Below are 20,222 nucleotides of genomic sequence, written 5' to 3'. Positions count from 1 at the left end.
ACATTTTGGCTCCCGAACGACCGAAAACTGGAAGTTTTCGTTCTTTTGGAAGCTGAACATCTGGCGGGGCTTCTGGGGCTTCCAATTGGCTGCAGGAGCTTCCTGCAGCCAATCGGAAGCCACGCCTTGGTTCCCAAATGTTTTGGAAGTCAAACAAATTCCATTTGACTTCCGAGGTATGTCTGTATATATCTATATCATCTATATCTATACAGTGGTACCTCGGGTTACATACGCTTCAGGATACATAGGCTTCAGGCTACAGACTCCGCTAACCCAGAAGTATTACCTCGGGTTAAGAACTTTGCTTCAGGATGAGAACAGAAATCATGCTCTGGCGGCGCGGCAGCAGCAGGAGGCCCCATTAGCTAAAGTGGTGCTTCAGCTTAAGAACAGTTCCAGGTTAAGTACAGACCTCTGGAATGAATTAAGTACTTAACCCAAGGTACCACTGTATCTCTATCTATTGCTGTGCAGGGAGAATTTTCAGTGAGGGGCAGAGGGAGGAGAGAGAAAGACCATGTTGAGGAATGACCATAGCTCCATGGTAGAGCATCTTCAATTACACTTCACAGAATGCAGGATCTCTGCGGGGGACACGTGGGTTGACCCTGGACTGGGGACTTGACATACTGACTTGCCACCTGGTAGGTCAGGGGTTCGAGACACCCTCTTAAAACCAGTTGCTGCCAGTCAGTGTAGGAGGCAATGCTGAGCTACATGGGCCAGATCCCATGAGGCAGATCCCTATGCAGTTGGTCTTTCCCTCCACCTCTAGCCCCTTCTCTAAGAGTCCTCTCTTCCTCCTCTCTCTTATCCAAATCCGGCTATCTTTCATAATAACCGCCTAAAGGTTTGACAAGCACAACATGTTCCCCGCCGTCTATTAGTTTGTCTAGCACAGCTGGTGGAATAGAGAAAGGGGGGTGTTTGGCAGGGGCAGAAGCCCATAACTCCTCACCACCCAGGCACTCCGGACGGACAGCCAATGGAGTCTACAAAGCCTTTGTAAATGAGTCATTAAGCCCCTGGCCGCTCCGCCAACAACTCTTTCTAATGATCGCGTCATTATTCCAGGCACATTGCAATGGGGCGTTATTTTCTTTCGAGGCCGTATTTATCTGTCCCTTAAAGAAAGACGCCACTTAGCATTTGGAGACTGTTGCATTAGCTTCATCTAATGGGACATTTTAGCTGTTGAGCACCCAACAATCCTACTTTAATTAGACTTCAGAAAGTTAGGCATTAATTATAGTAACAAGCTGAAGGGAATTAAGCACAACTAATTAACAGTCTGTCTTGCTTGGGAGGGAGGGAATCCATATTCTACAGAAGGGCCAAGAAGATGGTCTGCAGAAGGCCCAATCGAAAACTGGAGGGTAGAAATTCACTTCAGTTCACATTTAGAAGGCATTTGGACTTAATTCACATTTTCTGAAACAAATTGCGAACCTAAATGCAGCTTTGAAATTCACACAGATATAATTTTTGCAATGCAGCTCTTCACACAAGAATGCATTAAAAATGCCTATGCTTGGATAAAGACAGACATTGTATTAGGGGAAATTGGATTAGAAAATGTCTATATTATTTGTAGACTGCCGTTTTATGAAAAATGCCAAAGTGGTTTACAACAGAAATACATGAAACCAGTGCTTTTTTTCTGGGGGGATGCAGGGGTACGCATACCCCTGAACATTTTGTGAATCTTTGCACTTTTGTCTATTTACTGCATTTAATTTCCCCAACTTGAAATATAAAATGGTGATTTTCTTGAGTCAAAATGAGAGTACCTCTAAACATTTTTTTTGGGGGGGAAGCATTGCATGAAGCCGTACAATAAAAAAAAAACCTTATAAAAATTGAAATCAGAGTTTAATTAACCATTGCAGAAGGATGTATACTTGATACTTGATTGTTTGCATAGGCCTGGGGGGAATAGAAAAGTTTTCAGCAAGTGTCCAAAGGCTGGCACAGAAGGCTCCTACTGAATCTCTATTGGCCGAGGATTCCACAGGACTCGGCCAATGACAGTAAAGGCTCTTCTTGTTGAAAAGTGAGCCTGGCCAACTCGGAAAATGACCAGCAATGCACCTGCAGATTATCTCCATGATCAAGCTGAGATATAAGGGCTTAGGCAATCCCTGAGGTTCGCTGGGCCTCAGTTGTTCAGGGCTTTGCAAATCGATACAAGAAGCTTGAACCTGGCTCAATAATCGATGGGCAACTGGTATTAAGAATGATATCACATGTTCTCAGACCACAGGTGCTAAGTTGTGCCCAACATTGGAGGGGTTGTGTGTGACATCATGAGCATCACATGTGTGTACACCGACTGTTTCCTCATGAGAGGCTGACCAGGCCTCCTCCCGATGTGACATTCATGCACCAGGCTGCGCTGGTCGGCCCAGGGTCACATCCTGCCAGTCTGTGCAGCATCTTCCACTGCTTTACAGTCTGCCTCCTCATGATTGGGGGAGCTGAGCCTTGTCCCAGCAGTCATTGGGGGGCTGTAATGGCCTCAGTCCCATAGAGTTGGTGCACCTGTCTCAGACAGATGCCCCCATCATATTAAGCTTCAGGGAATTCTCTCCCCCCCCCCCCCCCCCGTGGCAGCAAGAAGCAGAGAAAACAAAGAAGGGTTCTTACTAATGAGTTTATTCAGTCATCACAGCGGGAGACAAGGAATGCAGTCTGTCTCCGTTAACGCATTGCTCCAACTGAGCTCCTTCCCCCTCCCTTCCTAGCAGCAGCACCTCCCTTTACAGCAGTCGACAGGGGTTAATTGTCTCTGAGTCCTTTGCTCTTGCACTCTCAATGACCGCAGGGTTCTGGGAGAAGGGGGTTCAGAAATACTCTCCAGTGATAATGTGTCAACTGGCTGCTCTCTCTCTCAGTTTTCCCTACCTCTTCTCCCAACACCTCCCAACTCTTCTGTTTGCCTGTCTCTGAGCTGTGACCTGCCTCAAATCACTGCTGTAATTCAGTACTGCAGTGATGACCAAACTTGGCTCTCCAGCTGTTTTGGGACTACAATTCCCATCATCCCTGACCACTGGTCCTGTTAGCTAGGGATGATGGGAGTTGTAGTCCCAAAATAGCTGGAGTGCCAAGTTTGGCCATCACTGCAGTACTGCCTTCCTCTTCTCTGGAAGCTTCAGGAGAAGCGGGGGGGCGATCTCCACCATTCTTCCTCCATCTTGTCCCCTTCAGTCCAGTCCCTGACACATCAGCAGTCTGGCCACAGCATTCTGCCCCAGCTGGTGTTTCAGAACCAGGCCCAAGGACAGCTCCACATAGAGCACATTTCAGTAATCCAGCCTCAAAGTTCGGAGAAATTTTCATTAAAATGCTGATGAATTTTCATGAAGGCTGATGGGAGTTGGAGTCCAACAACCTCTGAAGTGGCAGAGTTTTACATACACACCGAACTCTTTGGTGTCGCCTTTAACGCTGGCGATCAAATACAGGTCCTTCAACTCTCCCACCTTCCTTTGCATTAGGAGTGACATTCAGCAGTTTCTTGTTTGCATCTCTTGGGGAACAGGAGTTTGGCATCAGCTCGGTAATGCCACATTAACTAACGCTTTTGTATTTAATTGCATTAGCATGTGTTTATATTTTTTCCCCGGTGGCTCTTGAGATGCTTCAGGGAGCCATTAATAACGGCGGCGATCAGACAACGTTCTCATGTTATTCACGGTGCATCAGTTCCGAGAGCTGCAAATAGCACAGAACTGGATGGGCAGATTGGGAGACGCTTGCTCCCCCAAAGACATAATGTCTGTACACAGACAACTGTAATGCAAATCTTACCTTCTGCTCATTTAAACCCATTTTGGGTGGAACTGATGAGTAAAGATCCTGCCTTTTATTTATAAGAGCTCTATTAATATCTGAAAAAATGTCAACCCTCCTAACACGCACACACATTGAGACAGCCTAACTTCTGTTGCTTATGCTCTGGTAAACCTCTAGGTTACATTACTGCAATGCATTCTATGTGGGGCTGCCCTTGAAGACAGTTCAGAAACTGCAGCTGATGCAGAATTCAGTGGCCAGGTTGCTCACTGGGGAAAGATGGTCTGAGCACATCACACCAATCCTGGTTTGACTGCACTAGCTACCAAGTACCGTATTTTTAGCCCTATAGGATGCACTTTTTCGCCTCCAAAAATGAAGGGGAAGTGTGTGTGCGTCCTATGGGGCGAATGCAGGCTTTCACTGAAGCCTGGGGAGCAAGAGGGGTCAGTGCGCACCAACCCCTCTCACTCTCCAGGCTTCAGGAAGCTATCCGCAAGCCGTGGGAGAGCTGTGCGAAGTTGCGCAGCTCTCCCACAGCTTGTGGAGAGCTACCTGCACCCCGAAGCCTGGGGGCACGCTGAGCTCAGCGCCCCCAGGCTTCGGGCTTCGCGCAGCTCTCTGCAAGCCATGGGAGGGCTTGTGGAGAGCTGCCTGTTCTGGGGGCTGGGGTCGGGGGAAGCTCGGGCTTCCCCTGCCCCAGCCCCATGCCTGGGGGGGGGACTAAAAATTTTTTCCTTTATTTCCCCCCAAAAAAACTAGGTGCGCCCTATGGGCCGGTGCACCCTATGGGCCGAAAAATACAGTACTTTCCAGGACAAATTCAAAGTGCTGGTTTTGACCTATAAAGCTTTGTGCAGTCACCGGTCTGCCCCTCATCCCCAGTGTGGCTGATACTGAGCTAAATGGACCAATAGTCTGACTCCAGATAAGGTAGCTTCTTATGTCCCCTTCTCATACAGCTTAGGTCATGGTTTCAGGATGCAGTGAAGCCTATCTTTTTCTGTTTTTTATTATTGCTTTGACAAAGTAACAATCATAAATAAATAAGAATAAAAATGTGCACCACCATTGTAACTATCCGGCCTCCCAAAATTTCAACACCTCTTGCGATGGTTTGACCCCTTTCTGTTTTAACAGTACAAATTCTTACAAACACCCTCCATATGTGCTCAAAATCACTTCTCCTGCATATTCCCAGTCTTGCCTTAATGGCACATGTTAATTTACCATTAATAGCTATATCCCACACCTCTTTATACCATTCTTCCATTTTATATTGGCAATATTTGATATTCTATCAACTGGAGTGTTATTAATGAAAAATTAATAAAAATTTTTTACAAAAAACACACCAAAAAATAAATAAATATTGCCCCTTCCACTTCCTAGCTATCATAATTCATGCAGCTGTCAATAAATTTGTGAGCAAGTCCTTCATAGCCTGCGAACCTTGATAATAATGCTGCCTCTGGACTTTTGGTCACTTTAACTGAGTGATTTCTGTTATCTCCTTAAACACCCCTTGCCAGAAAAATTGCACCTATTTACACCCCCACCACATGTGAACGTAATTCCCGGTTTCCTGGCATCCCCTCCAACATAACACCAAACATTTCTTGTTTATTTGATTTAATCTGACTGGTGTTGTTTTTTAAAAAATGTTTTTTATTGTTTTTCCAAAACAAAAATAGATAAAGCATATATTCTTACATTCAACATTTTTGTGTCTACTTATTTACCTTGCGCATTATCGTGCCCGGACTTCCTTCCTTCCCTACATCGGCTTTCACAATTAACATCCTCTCTTACAGATTCTTATTTACACTCTATCCACGTCACAAGATTTATATTAACCCTGCTACAGTCTTTAAGCTTCTACAATTATTCCATATGTACTCAACAAATGTACTCCACTCTTCGAACTTTGTTACTTTTTGGTTCTGAATCTTATAGGTCATTTTTGCCAATTCTACGTATTCAAACATTTTCGTCTGCCACTCCATTAAAGTTGGGATTTCCTGGGTTTTCCATTTTTGAGTCACTAGAATCCTAGCGGCGGTAGTTAAATATCATCTTTTTTGAGCCACTAGAATCCTAGCGACTGGTGTTAAATACCATCTCCAAACTAAGTAAAGCCTCTCCTACCACCGCAAGAGTCCACCATTTCAAAACCACTTCTACCAACCTTTGGGAGTCTATGAAAACAGTGACAAGAGGTATCTGTAACCAAGAGTCTGCCATCTCATCTCAGCTTTTTCTTGTTGAGTCTTTGACCCGGATCCACCTTCTGCTCCTTGGGCTCTGGCAAAACACAGCCAGTGCATGTCTAATCTTTGCTTTTAAATATATCTATCTATATCTTTCTTCAGGATTTTTCTAGCCGAGGAGCAAGACTCTCCCAATCCACTAATCAAGTCTTTATTTTCATTAGCTAAAACTCCTGTTGAAGTGTATGCCTCAAAGAATATCAGTGGGAATATCTGACTTGATTGAATTTTGCTAGGATTTGCTTGGGTAATGAACCCTACCTTTGACTCTGATTAGCGCGACTAGTTCAGTTAGTTTGGCTAATCAAAGACACGGCTTGGCTGGGACTCTTCAAATTGGAAATCAAAGCTGATGAAGTCAACATTTGTTAAACAAGCCTCAAGTGGGGATTTTTGCATTGACCTCAGTGGAGGCTTAGTTATGTGTGTGTTATGCTCACTAAGAACCTAAGAAGAGGCTGTTGGATCTGTGCCAGCATCCTGTTCTCACAGTGGCCACCCAAATGCTTGTGGGAAACTCGCAGGCAGGATTCGAACACAAGAGCACTCCCCCACCACCCTGTGGTTTCCATAGAGGCAGAGCACAACCATCATAGCTAGGAGCCATTGGTGAATCTATCCTCCTGAATTTCTCTTTTAAAGCCATCAAAGTTGATGTCAGGGACTGGACTGAAGAGGAGGGCTGGGGGTCGCCCCCTCCCTCTCCTCTGCTTCCCTCAGAGGAGTGGGGGAATCACGCCCCCCCCCTTTCCAGTAGTTTCAAAAGAAGAGGGAGACAGGATTGAATTACAGCAGAACTCAGAGCTTCCAAGTTATGAGGTGTTAGGAGAAGGAAGGGGAGAACTGCCAGCAGAGATGTCCTTGGAAAACATTGAAGAACCACCATCCCCGCGAACTCACTGCTCAATTGGAATTCAAGAGCAAAAGGCTCAACAACAATTGACTCCTGAGGCCCCCCATAGAGCCAAGGGCTGTTGCTGGGGAAAGAAGGGGAGGAGGTCAGTGTGAGCAATGTCACTATGGAGTAAAGGACTGGGTTCTTTGTCTTGCACCACAATGACTGAATAAAACCGTAAAAACGAACTTTCTTGTTTCTTCCTTGACCCTTGATGCTACAGCCTCGGCCCAGTATACCTGAAGGAGCGTCTCCACCCCCATTGTTCTGCCTGGACGCTGAGGTTCAGCGCCGAGGGCCTTCTGGCAGTTCCTTCACTGCGAGAAGCTAAGCCACAGGGAACCAGGCAGAGGGCCTTCTTGGTAGTGGCACCCGCCCTGTGGAACACCCTCCCATCAGATGTCAAAGAGATAAACAACTACCTGACATTTAGAAGACATCTGAAGGCAGCCCTGTTTAGGGAAGTTTTTAAAGTGTGACATTTTAATGTATTTTTAATCTTTGTTGGAAGCCACCCAGAGTGGCTGGAGAAACCCAGCCAGATGGGCGGGGTACAAATAATAAATTACTATTACTATTACTGGGGGCCCCTTCATGGATCACTGCCTTGCCGTGGCGAAGGGGCTTGAAGAACTCAGAGAAGCTATGAACTATGTCGAGCAGGGCACCCAAGATGAACAGGTCATAGTGGAGAGTTTTGACCAAACGTGATCCACCTGGAGGAGGAACCGGCAAGCCACTCCAGTATCCCTGCCAAGAAAACTCCATGGACAAAGACAACAGGCATATAAAAGTTATGACGCTGGAAGATGAGCCCCTCAGGTCGGAAGGCGTCCAACATGCTACTGGGGAAGAGCGGAGGGCAAGTACAAGTAGATCCAGAGCTGATGAAGCGGCTGGGCCAAAGCCGAAAGGACGCTCAGTTGCGGATATGCCTGGAAGCGAAAGGAAAGTCCAGTGCTGTAAAGAAAAATATTGCATAGGAACCTGGAATGTAAGAACCATGAACATGGGTAAGTTGGAGGTGGTCAAAAATGAGATGGCAAGAATAAATATTGACATCCTGGGCATCAGTGAACTAAAATGGACGGGAATGGGTGAATTCAGTTCGGATGACCATCATATCTACTACTGCGGGCAAGAAACCCGTAAAAGAAATGGAGTGGCCCTCATAGTCAACAAAAGAGTGGCAAAAGCTGTACTGGGATGCAATCTCAAAAATGATAGAATGATCTCGATACGAATCCAAGGCAGACCTTTTAACATCACAGTAATCCAAGTTTATGCACCAACTACTGGTGCTGAAGAAACTGAAATTGACCAATTCTATGAAGACTTACAACACCTTATAGAAGTGACACCAAAGAAGGATGTTCTTCTCATTATAGGGGATTGGAATGCTAAAGTAGGGAGTCAAGAGATAAAAGGAACAACTGGCAAGTTTGGCCTTGGAGATCAAAACGAAGCAGGGCAAAGGCTAATAGAGTTCTGTCAAGAGAACAAGCTGGTCATCACAAACACGCTTTTCCAACAACACAAGAGACGACTCTACACATGGACATCACCAGATGGGCAGCATCGAAATCAGATTGATTATATTCTCTGCAGCCAAAGATGGAGAAGCTCTATACAGTCAGCAAAAACAAGACCTGGAGCTGACTGTGGCTCAGATCATCAGCTTCTTATAGCAAAATTCAAGCTTAAACTGAAGAAAGTAGGAAAAACCACTGGGCCGGTAAGATACAATCTAAGTCAAATCCCTTATGAATACACAGTGGAAGTGAGGAACAGGTTTAAGGATTTAGATTTGGTGGACAGAGTGCCTGAAGAACTATGGATGGAGGCTCGTAACATTATACAGGAGGCAGCAACGAAAACCATCCCAATGAAAAGGAAATGCAAGAAAGCAAAGTGGCTGTCCAATGAGGCCTTACAAATAGCGGGGGAGAGAAGGCAAGCAAAATGCAAGGGAGATCGTGAAACATACAGGAAATTGAATGCAGATTTCCAAAGAATAGCAAGGAGAGACAAGAAGACCTTCTTAAACAAGCAATGCAAAGAAATAGAGGAAAGCAATAGAATGGGAAGAACCAGAGATCTGTTCGAGAAAATTGGAGATATGAAAGGAACATTTTGTACAAAGATTTCCATAATAAAGGACAAAAGTGGAAAGGACCTAACAGAAGCAGAAGACATCAAGAAGAGGTGGCAAGAATACACAGAGGAATTATACCAGAAAGAAACGGATGTCTCATATACCCCAGGTAGTGTGGTTGCTGACCTTGAGCCAGACATCCTGGAGAGTGAAGTCAAATGGGCCTTAGAAAGCACTGCAAATAACAAGGCCAGTGGAAGTGATGGTATTCCAGCTGAACTATTTAAAATTTTAAAAGATGATGCTGTTAAGGTGCTACACTCAATATGCCAGCAAGTTTGGAAAACTCAGCAGTGGCCAGAAGATTGGAGAAGATCAGTCTACATCCCAATCCCAAAGAAGGGCAGTGCAAAGAATGCTCCAACTATCGCACATTTGCACTAATTTCTCACGCTAGCAAGGTTATGCTTAAAATTCTACAAGGAAGGCTCAAGCAGTATGTGGACCGAGAACTCCCAGAAGTGCAAGCTGGATTTAGAAGAGGCAGAGGAACCAGAGACCAAATTGCAAACATGCGCTGGATTATGGAGAAAGCTAGAGAGTTCCAGAAAGACATTTACTTCTGCTTCATTGACTATGCAAAAGCCTTTGACTGTGTCGACCATGGCAAACTATGGCAAGTTCTTAAAGAAATGGGAGTGCCTGATCACCTCATCTGTCTCCTGAGAAATCTCTATGTGGGACAAGAAGCTACAGTTAGAACTGGATATGGAACAACTGATTGGTTCAAAATTGGGAAAGGAGTACGACAAGGCTGCATTTTGTCTCCCTGCTTATTTAACTTATATGCAGAATTCATCATGCGAAAGGCTGGGCTGGATGAATCCCTAGCCGGAATTAAGATTGCCGGAGGAAATATCAACAACCTCAGATATGCAGATGACACAACCTTGATGGCAGAAAGTGAGGAGGAATTAAAGAACCTTTTATTGAGGGTGAAAGAGGAGAGTGCAAAATATGGTCTGAAGCTCAACATCAAAAAAACGAAGATCATGGCTACTGGTCCCATCACCTCCTGGCAAATAGAAGGGGAAGAAATGGAGGCAGTGAGAGATTTTACTTTCTTGGGCTCCATGATCACTGCAGATGGTGACAGCAGCCACGAAATTAAAAGACGCCTGCTTCTTGGGAGAAGGGCAATGACAGGCCTAGACAGCATCTTGAGAAGTAGAGACATCACCTTGCCAACAAAGGTCCGTATAGTTAAAGCTATGGTTTTCCCAGTAGTGATGTATGGAAGTGAGAGCTGGACCATAAAGAAGGCTGATCGCTGAAGAATTGATGCTTTTGAATTATGGTGCTGGAGGAGACTCTTGAGAGTCCCATGGACTGCAAGAAGATCAAACCTCTCCATTCTGAAGGAAATCAGCCCTGAGTGCTCACTGGAAGGACAGATTGTGAAGCTGAGGCTCCAGTACTTTGGCCACCTCATGAGAAGAGAAGACTCCCTGGAGAAGACCCTGATGTTGGGAAAGATGGAGGGCACAAGGAGAAGGGGGCGACAGAGGACGAGATGGTTGGATAGTGTTTTCGAGGTTACCAACATGAGTCTGACCAAGCTGCGGGGGGCAGTGGAGGACAGGAGTGCCTGGCGTTCTCTGGTCCATGGGGTCACGAAGAGTCGGACACGACTAAACAACAACAAAATTACTGGGGGAGGAGAGAATCCCCCAAGCCTGACACTTGGGGGCCATCACTGCCTTCTGCGGGAACAGGTTCTACAGTTTAACTCTGCACTGAATGAAAGACTTTCTTTTATCTGTTCTGAATTATGCTTCATTGGATGCCCACAAATTGAGGATATAATGGGGAGGAGAAGAATTATGTACACCACCTCGAGCTTCTTCAATTAATGGTCACCAAACTGGGAGGGGTAGCCAATGCCTCGGAAGACAGAAACGGGATTCAAGATGACCTTGAGATTAGAGAACTGGGCCAAAACTAACAAAATGAATTGTAATCAGGACAAATGTAAGGTTCTACCTTGGGGTTAACTTCCAGCTCTACAGTTCTATGACTTTACAAGGTTTGACCAGGAAGTTTGGTGAATAGTCACAGAAATCGGATGGCGAGAAATATTCGAACTTACAATCGGCATCAGAAACCCATGAAATGCTCACAATTGTGTATGGAGATGAGGCTGTAACTCGAAAGACAGTGTGTGAGTGGTTGAAGCATTTCCGTGAAGGGCGGCAAACCATCAAAGATGACCTTTGGTCTGGCAGACCGTTGACAAGCAGAATGGTGGCAAATGTCAATAGAGTTTGTGAGTTATTGATGCGGGATCAGCATTTGTCCGTCTGAATGATGGCGGAAGAATTGCATATTCCGTGTGAAATCGTTACTGAGGTTACTGAGTTGTTCCACCCTCCATATTCTCCTGATCTGACCCCACTGGATTTCTTTTTCCCCCAAAACTGAAATCTGCACTAAAAGGGCACAGATTTTCCAACATTTCACACGTCCAAGCTGCTGTGACAAGGGAAGTGAAAGCAGTACGAAAAGAGGACTTCTTCAGACACCTCCAACAGTTGTACCAAACAGTTGTCAACGGTGCATTGTATCAGAGGGGGCCTACTTTGAAGGCCTGTAATGCATGTATGTTAGAATCCTTCTCGCTTTCCGATTTCTGTGACCATTCACCGGTGGTCTTTCCGGTGTTATTCATCTCCACAGATCAGGAAACTCACCTTAGACCAGTGTTTCCCAACCTTGTGCCTCCAGCTGTTTTTGAACTACAACTCCCATCATCCCTGACTAGCAAGACCAGTGGCAAGGGATGATGGGAATTGTAGTCCAAAAACAGCTGGAGGCACAAGGTTGGGAAACACTGCCTTAGACGATCACCTAAGACACTATTTCTGACTCCTCTGTGCTGCATGAACAAACAGCTGTGTGCCTAGCACAGGCAAAAGCAGAGATTTCAATTAATGAAGAGATTAGTCTAATCTCTGCGTAACCCGGGGCCGTACAAGTCTTTGAGTGCCTGGCAAGTGGAAGTTCCAGCCCACAGAAGGCTCAGCGGCACTTCCAGAGCTGAACAATCGCGGGGGACATCTGGCTGGTGGCAGCAAGAACTGGGCCCCGGGGCGAGAGCATCCTTGTTCCAAGCCGACAGAGAGAAGACAGGGAGGGTTTGGTAGCATCCAAATCCCTTGTAATGACATGATTAAAGCTGCCATTGTCTCGGCTGCGAACGCAGGCAGACAGCTGCAGAGCAAGGCGAAGGCGCGCGCACCGGCTGCGCACAGCCGCCAACATCTGCTGGGGGAGGGAGGGGAAGAGGACCGCGCTTGCACAGCTAATTAATTGCCTCCTGAATTAACAAATGATGCAGAAACAAAACAGAGCAATCGAGGCAACAGTGGTGAGGAGGAGACGCTCCAATTTGCACCGGAGCTTGGAGAAGCAATGGGTCCTTGACACAGAGGAGAAGCCAGTTGAGGATGCACTTCAGAGCTGGGACTTAAAACCAGCAGGGTTGTGGAGGTGGGAGGGTGTGGAAGGGATCGAATGCAAAAGTCTTCAAGAGATACTGCTGTGGATAATATCCTCTCGGGTGATGAGGAGGAGGAGCAAGAAGTTTAAAATTGCATGGCTCTGGAATTGGCTCACACGAGAGGTAGCAAACAGCCAACTCGGATGCAGCGGCGTAGCATGGGGGGACCACAGGGGCAGTGGCCCAGGGCACAAAATTGTTAAAAAGGTAAAGGGACCCCTGACCATTAGGTCCAGTCGTGGCCGACGGTGGGGTTACGGTGCTCATCTCACTTAACTGGCCGAGGGAGCCGGCGTACAGCTTCCGGGTCATGTGGCCAGCATGACTAAGCCGCTTCTGGCGATCCAGAACAGTGCACGGAATCGCTGTTTACCTTCCTGCCAGAGCGGTACCTATTTATCTACTTGCACTTTGACGTGCTTTTGAAATGCTAGGTTGGCAGGAGCAGGGACCGAGCAACCGGAGCTCACCCTGTCATGGGGATTCGAACCGCCCACCTTCTGATCAGCAAGTGCTAGGCTCTGTGTTAGAGGCACCAAATTTCAACACCTGGTGCTGCCTTAAAACAACTGCACACTTCCGTTGCTGGGCTCCGTTGAAAATGGCTTCTCTATGTGAACCAGGAAGTGACCTCTCCAGACAATGGGATGACTCTTCTTTTCTTATCTCTGTGGTTATGATTTCCTGGGTGACTCAGGCTGTTGAATGTGCCTGCATACTCCGACTGTTTTCCTCCTTTACACCCACCCACTCTGTGCAGCCCCAGATGCTGGCAACCCATGCTACGCCACTTCTTGGATGGTTAAAAAAGCCAGGGTGGTGTAGTGGTTGCAGAGTGTCATACTAGGACCTGGGGGACCATGGTTCATCCCCCCCACACATGGCCATGAAGCTCACTGGCTGTGACCTTGGGCCAGTCACTGCCTCTCAGCCTAACCTAATATACACATCTTTTTATGCCATTTTGCCTGATGTACACATCTTTGTAAAATAATTATTCCTTATATAATGCATTTTTGTATGCTGCTTTCATATGTGTGCGTGTGCGTGTGCATGCAAGCGTGCAAACGTGTGGATAGATGATAGACAAATAGAGAGATAGATGATAAATAATAGATAGATGATAGATGATAGATAGATAGATGATATAGATAAATAGATAGATAGATAGATAGATAGATAGATGATAGATATAGATAGATAGATGATAGATAGATATAGATGAAAGTGTGTGTATACATACATTTACATATATGTGTATACACACACACACACATTCATTTTTATACATACATGCATGTTTGTACACATGACAGGGTTGGGGAACAGCACTGGAAAATTTGGAGCATTCTGAATTTCCAGCAGTGGCTATTTTGGGGCTCTTGTGCTGTTTCAGAAAGTATGAATTAGGCAGATTCACCTATGAAGTTGTTGATGGTGATGCTAATGACTGGCCCTTCACCCTAAGGTTTCAGGGCAGGTGACAACAGTTTAAAACAACTTACAAATGTAAACTGAGTAAAAAATAAGAATAATTCCCCACCTAGATACACCTAGACTTTAACCACGGTTTATGAACTATGGTTAATATTAACCATGGTTTAGAATTATGTGAGAGTGAGGCTATTGTATGAATGCAAATACCATGACAGCAAGAAAGCAGGCAGCCTCAGCCCTCTTTAGACATTTGATCAGAGAGGGAAGCTTTCCTTGCCAGTTATGGGAACCAGGTTGCACCAGTACAAAAGCTCGATTCCTGGCCGTCACATGGCTTTTTCAAAAGCCCTCAAGATGGCTTTCCACACAAGAACCAATAAAGCACACAATTTATGGCATCAATAAAGCCACATATGAAAAGAAGAGGAAGAAAGCAGCATTTTCATAATGAAAATCATGGCAGCCACAGAATTTCATAAGAACACCACAATAAGCTCAGGAGTGTGTGTGTGAGAGTGTGTGTGTGTGTGTGTGTGTGTGTGTGTGTGTGTGTGTTAATCTCTGTACACTTGGTGAAATGAAATTCTTCTCATTGTTGCAGAAAGCCACCAGTGAGTTTCATCTGTGAAAACATTCCTTCCCCTCCAGACTCAGTTCAGGTCCAGCTTTATGGTTCCTCAGTCTGTTTTGAAACAGACAGTGATGGTGCAGTGGTTAGTGCATTTGACCAGGGCCTAGGAAACCAGGGTTGAAATCTCCACTCACCATTGGGTGGCTTTTGGCCAATCGCTGTCTCTCAGCCTAACACAGGAAGCTGCCTTATACGGAGCCAGACCATTGGACCATCCAGCTCAGCATTGTCTACACTGATTGGTGGCAGCTCAGCGAGATTTCAGGCCGGGGACATTCCCAGTCCTACCTGGAAGATGCCATGGACACAACCTGGGACATTCTGCATGCAAAACAGATACTCTACCATGGAGATATGGCCTTTCCCATTTCTATCGCGCTACCTCGAACCTACCTTGCAGGGTGGTTATGGGTACAAAATGGGGAGGAAGTGAAGCAAGCTCTGGGAAGGAAAATTGGCCTATACACCCAGTTTATTTCTTTTGTTGCAGTTATAGTCCACCTTCTTCAAGGAGCTCAAAGTGGTATGTATGGTTCTTCACCCCTCCTTTGATCCCCACAACAAACCTGTGAGATAGGTTCTGTTGAGAGGCAGTGAGTGCCTCGCCCAAAGTCACCCAGTGATTGCCGCGGCCAAGTGGGGATTTGAACCCTGGCCTCCCACTCTTAACCACTGCTCCACAATGTAAGAAATGAGCCCATTTAAAAGTTAATATATATGTTGCTCTCCTCCCTGTTTACAGGGAAGGAAGACCCATTTTTTCAATGGGAGCTCTTATACTTGTCTTAAAGGTAAAGGGACCCCTGACCATTAGGTCCAGTCGTGACTGACTCTGGGGTTGCGGCGCTCATCTCGCTTTATTGGCCGAGGGAACCGGCATACAGCTTCTGGGTCATGTGGCCAGCATGACTAAGCCACTTCTGGCGAACCAGAGCAGTGCACAGAAATGCCGTTTACCTTCCCGCCAGAGCGGTACCTATTTATCTATTTTCACTTTGACATGCTTTCAAATTGCTAGGTTGGCAGGAGCAGGGACCGAGCAACAGGAGCTCACCCCGTCGCAGGGATTCGAACCATCGACCTTCTGATCAGCAAGTCCTAGGCTCTGTGGTTTAGACCACAGCGCCACCCGCATCCCTTATACTTGTCTTATCCCTTTGTTATTATTATTGTACCTGAAGGAGCGTCTCCACCCACATCGTTCAGCCCGGATGCTGAGGTCCACCTCAGAGGGTCTTCTGGCGGTTCCCTCCCTGCGAGAAGTGAGGTTACAGGGAACCAGGCAGAGGGGCTTCTCGGTAGTGGCACCCGCCCTGTGGAACGCCCTCCCATCAGATGCCAAGGAAATAAACAACTATCTGACTTTTAGAAGACATCTGAAGGCAGCCCTGTTTAGGGAAGTTTATAATGTTTGATGTTTTGTCGCTTTATTATTATTAATAATAATATTTAGTTGGGAGCCACCCAGTGTGGCTGGAGAAACCCAGCCAGATGGGCAGGGTATAAATTTATTTTTATTATTATTATTAGACAAGAGTCTATACTGCTCCATCAAAGCCCCACAAACCACCCTGAGCTAGTGTGGGGCGCATAAGGCTTTAACTGAAGAAAATCCAATCTCACCCGATTAGAGCGAAGTGGAAGGGAAGATAAATGGGGAAATGGGGTGTCCATAGAGATCATTAGGGGGCTGGAGGGAGTGATGGATGAGACAACATTAGGGGAGCTAACTGTGCACAGCTCTGATAAATGAGGACTAATGAGGGGCAAAGGCATCAGCAAATATTTGTGAAGGCTGTAAACAAGAGGGAGGGGAGGCCATTGCGACAGGAGCTGGGACCAAAGGAAATTGAGATGGAACCAGAATGCAAATGGCATTAGGCAACTGTGCAAAGGCAGCACTGAGCTCAGGGCTTCCCGGCTCCAGAAATAAAATAAAAGGGCTTCGTTGAGCTCAGTGTTACGTACACTGACTGGCAGCAGTGACTCTTCAGAGATCTCCCCCAGCCCTGCCTGGAGATGCCAGGGATCAAACCCTTCCACATGCCAAGCAGATGCTCTGCCACTGAGCTGCAACAGCAAATGGAGGAAGCTGCCTTAGGCAGAGTCAGGCGGTTGCTCCATGTAGGTCAGTGATTCCTACACTGGTCGGCAGCAGCTCTCTGGGGTTTCAGACCCCAGGACATTCCCAGACCCTACCTGGAGATGCTAGGGATTGAACTTGGGACCTTCTGCATGCAAAGCAGGTGCTCTATTCCTGAGTTAAGGAAACACAATGCAAATTTGTGGGGGTTATAATGACTGAGAGGGATGCAGGTGGCGCTGTGGGTTAAACCACAGAGCCTAGGACTTGCCGATCAGAAGGTTGGCGGTTCAGATCCCAGCGACGGAGTGAGCTCCCGTTGCTCTGTCCCTGCTCCTGCCAACCTAGCAGTTTGAAAGCACGTCAAAGTGCAAGTAGATAAATAGGTACAGCTGCAGCGGGAAGGTAAACAGCATTTCAGTGCGCTGCTCTGGTTTGCCAGAAGTGGCTTTGTCATGCTTGGCACATGACCCAGAAACTTTACGCCGGCTCCCTCGGCCAATAAAGCGAGATGAGCGCCGCAACCCCAGAGTCGGTCACGACTGGACCTAATGGTCAGGGGTCCCTTTACCTTTACCATTCCTAATAAAGGGACGCGGGTGGTGTTGTGGTTTAAACCACTGAGCCTAGGGCTTGCCGATCGGAAGGTTGGCGGTTCGAATCCCCACGACGAGGTAAACTCCCGTTGCTCGGTCCCAGCTCCTGCCAACCTAGCAGTTCGAAAGCACATCAAAGTGCAAGTAGATAAATAGGTACAGCTGCAGCGGGAAGGTAAACGGCATTTCCGTGTGCTGCTCTGGTTCGCCAGAAGTGGCTTAGCCATGCTGGCCACATGACCTGGAAGCGGTCTGTGGACAAACGCCGGCTCCCTCAGCCAATAAAGCGAGATGAGCGCCGCAACCCCAGAGTCGGCCACAACTGGACCTAATGGTCAGGGGTCCCTTTACCTTTACCTATAATGACCGAGAGCAAGAACAGCAAGCATAGATAGTATTTGTTGGTTTTGCTTCCGCTCCAGACACGGGACGAATAATCCAACATTTGCAGTTTCCACTCCTCTGCCTGCTTTTGCCAGAATTCTCCAACATTCCTATTAAAGGTAAAGGAAAAGGTACCCCTGCCCGTATGGGCCAGTCTTGACAGACTCTGGGGTTGTGCGCCCATCTCACTTAAGAGGCCAGGGGCCAGCGCTGTCCGAAGACACTTCCGGGTCACGTGGCCAGCGTGACAAAGCTGCATCTGGCGAGCCAGAGCCGCACACGGAAACGCCGTTTACCTTCCCGCTGGTAAGCGGTCCCTATTTATCTACTTGCACCCGGAGGTGCTTTCGAACTGCTAGGTTGGCAGGCGCTGGGACCGAGCAGCGGGAGCGCACCCCGCCGCAGGGATTCGAACCGCCGACCTTTCGATCGGCAAGTCCTAGGCGCTGAGGCTTTAACCCACAGCGGCACCTGCGTCCCTAACATTCCTATTAGTGGCTTGCAAAACACCATAATATTTTTAACCTCCCACCCTGCATGAATCAGTTAGTGAGCCAGTCCCACATGTCATATATATATATATATATAGAGAGAGAGAGAGAGAGAGAGAGAGAGAGAGAGTTTTCCAGCAGTTTTAAGCGTTTGGCAAGCCTTGCTTAGGAGGCTTGGAGGGGGGGTGGGTCATCTCTGAAAAAAACCGTGCCAAAAATATCATTCCAAGGCTCAAATGATTGAGCCTCAGCACAACGGTCCTCTCTCTCTAAGCAAAAGAAGAGGTGGTTGCCATGGCAACGTGCCTCTCAAGGATCCTCCTGCAAGGCTAAAGAGTTGTCCAATTGTAGATGAGTGTGTTTGTGAGAATAGGTGTTCCCGGGGATTGTTAACTGGGAGCCTGGCAGGAGCCTCTTCTGGTGCTTTTAAAGACCTACCTTGGAGAGCGCTGGGCCCTGATGTCAAGGAAGGATGGAGCGCAGAGCAAATTGTTGTCTCCTAATAAATGTGTATAGACACATTCGGGAACTGTTGCTCCTGCAAATAATTAAATGCATGGGGGTTTCCTATACAGGCATCCTATTGATGTGTACATATCAATGCAAATGTATTTTTTTTAAAAAAAAAAAAGTCATAAGCAGGAGAAGGCTATCTTAGTGATCTTGACCTCATTGCTTGCCTGTCATTTGGGATTACAGCATGGGGGGTTTGCCTATTCTCTATGGGGGAAGTAAACTGACTCCACTGAACTGTCCTTAAGTGTCCTCGTTGGAAATGGAAATGAGCTTTACACTCTGAGGCTTCTCTTTAGTTAAAAGTGCCCTTCCCAACAGGCAGTGGCAGCGAGGAGATTTTCGTTTTTAATTACCATGCATGGCTAGTGGATATGTAAGGTAAAGGGACCCCTGACGATTAAGTCCAGTTGCAGACGACTCTGGGCTTGCAGGGCTCATCTCACTCTATAGGCCAAGGGAGCCTGCGTTTTCCGCAGGCAGCTTCGGGGTGATGTGGCCATCATGACTAAGCTGCTTCTGGCGAACCAGAGCAGCGCACGGAAACGCCGTTTACCTTCCTGCCGGAGCGGTACCTATTTATCTACTTGCACTTTGACGTGCTTTCGAACTGCTAGGTTGGCAGGAGCAGGGACCGAGCAACAGGAACTCACTCTGTCATGGGGATTCGAACTGCCAACCTTCTGATCGGCAAGCCCAAGGCTCAGTGGTTTAGACCGCAGTGCCACCCACGTGGATATGAGGCCCTAGTAAATGGAAACTGCAGGGATGGCTACAGTGGTACCTTGGTTCTCAAACTCAATCCGTTCTGGAAGTCCGTTCCAAAACCAAAGCGTTCCAAAACCAAGGCACACTTTCCCATAGAAAGTACAGTGGTACCTCAGGTTAAGTACTTAATTCGTTCCGGAGGTCCGTACTTAACCTGAAACTGTTCTTAACCTGAAGCACCACTTTAGCTAATGGGGCCTCCCGCTGCTGCCGCGCCGCCGGAGCACAATTTCTGTTCTCATCCTGAAGCAAAGTTCTTAACCCAAGGTCATATTTCTGGATTAGCGGAGTCTGTAACCTGAAGCGTCTGTAACCTGAAGCGTATGTAACCCGAGGTACCGCTGTAATGCAAAACGGATTCACCTGTTCCAGACTTTTTAAAAACAACCCCTAAAACAGCAATTTAACATGAATTTTACTATCTAACGAGACCATTGATCCATAAAATGAAAGCAATAAACAATGTACTGCAGTCACACAATCAATCGATCAGTAGCTAAACTGGGTTCCACACAGTCACAAAAACAAACCAAAAAAGCCACAAAAACAAAATAAATAGCAAAAACAGACAGACCTCAGCGTAACAGTCAAAACAGAAGTGCGCCACTCAAATTGTCAGCATAACCAGGGCTGTCTTTACCTGGGTGTGCAGGGTACCCGGGCACTGAATTCTGTGGGATGCCAAATGTATTCGGGGGG

The sequence above is a fragment of the Podarcis cretensis genome, assembly GCF_951804945.1.
Source record: "Podarcis cretensis genome assembly, chromosome: 16".
NCBI lineage: Eukaryota > Metazoa > Chordata > Lepidosauria > Squamata > Lacertidae > Podarcis > Podarcis cretensis.
The sequence above is the reverse complement of the archived record's forward strand: the minus strand, read 5'-3'. Positions refer to the sequence as shown.